The following is a 1,478-nucleotide window of genomic DNA, read 5'->3' on the forward strand; positions in this document are numbered from 1 at the left end:
AATGCATCCGCATTTAATAACATGTTTACATACATACATACATACATACATACATACATACATACATACATACATACATACATGATATAACAATATATGTACAGTCCGATGATTGCTTACTTGGCTGAAACTTCGAAGTCACTGTCAACAATCTTGTTATGAATAATAAATTTGTAGTTTACAAAAAAATTATGGAATAATCCTTTAGATTAATGTAAGATTGCCTTTATTATAAGTGAACATAAACACACACACACACACACATATATATGTATATATATATATATACACTCACACGCACATACATGTACACACGCCAGCATCTGTCATTTCTAAGCAACAATAAGAAGCCTGGGTGCAGGAAGAACTAAGGTGTTTTCAATAGTGTGGAGGTTTAACAGTAAGTGTAGACTCCGCTTTGCGAACGTAATGTAAACTACTAATGAGAAAAGAGAAACAAAATCAGTGGTGGCGGAGCTCTACGTCGTATCTGCTCTGCATATTTATACATCATTCATAATCTTAGACATACCATGACTTAAATGTAATCATCATGATACACGCGTATATTTTGATGTAAATCCCTATGAAGTTAACTAACAAGCAACAAGAAGCAAAAAACAGACTACGAAAATACTAAATAGGGACCAAGGAATTGTGTTTAATTTATCGGAGCTGCTTTTGATAATTACAAGAAATATTCACGGTAAGAAGTTGTATTGTAACAAACGTTTTTTTTTTTTTCGTAAATCATTTTTTTATTATTAACTTATATTTGTTATATTTATTTCACTTTTAGCCCTTTCAACAATAGTTACCTATTTGTTTAAACCAAGGAGTTGGGATTACCGCAGCTGGCTTAATGCCCGAAAGAATTTACTTTTCCTCGTCTAATTCTTATTTTTGACTTCACTTTAGAGGTATTTTCGGTAAATGTTTACAAATTTTACCGTTATTTCTCCAGGATCGATAAAATGATCGTTGTTGTTCCTGTTATTGTTGTTGTTTTTTAATAACTTCTGAGCAGCCTGGACTCAGCAAGCCTATAATCGAGGCTTTCCAGCTAGGACCACCATACCTTTTTAGGTGTATCTAGAACTACGTTATACAATGTACCTTACCTATTTTCGCTAAAAGATTATTTGAGGTGAATCGGCTACTATTGCTAGCGGATCAAGCTTTCTCATTGGCTCGTTAAATCATCAGTTAAAACATACGAAGATGGATCTAAGCAAATATATATATATATATATATTCCTCGAATAATGGAACTGCAAATACAATATCTTTATATATCCTATTTCTACTTTCATTCTCGTATTTCCCTCTATATTACTTATCTCCTCCTTTTCCACAATAATTCGAACTCAAATATTTTCTCACACCGTCTCTAATAAAGGGTTATCCATAATATCCCAGAAACAGCTGTAAGACTATTCCTTTATAAATGTCCTGAAAACTCCTCACAGCCTTGGATT

General features: G+C 32.7%; 1 protein-coding gene across 1 annotated transcript in view; it reads left to right on the plus strand.

Annotated features, from left to right (window-relative positions):
• The first annotated feature begins 487 nt into the window (after positions 1-487).
• The window catches only part of LOC106874684 (innexin unc-9), a 169,177-nt gene continuing 168,186 nt past the window's right edge, over positions 488-1,478 (plus strand). Inside the window, exon 1 of the mRNA XM_014922495.2 lies at positions 488-706. The gene's annotated coding sequence lies outside the window, so the exon portion shown is untranslated. The remainder of the gene's footprint in view (positions 707-1,478) is intronic.

Source organism: Octopus bimaculoides, chromosome 2, assembly GCF_001194135.2.
Source record: "Octopus bimaculoides isolate UCB-OBI-ISO-001 chromosome 2, ASM119413v2, whole genome shotgun sequence".
Lineage (NCBI taxonomy): Eukaryota > Metazoa > Mollusca > Cephalopoda > Octopoda > Octopodidae > Octopus > Octopus bimaculoides.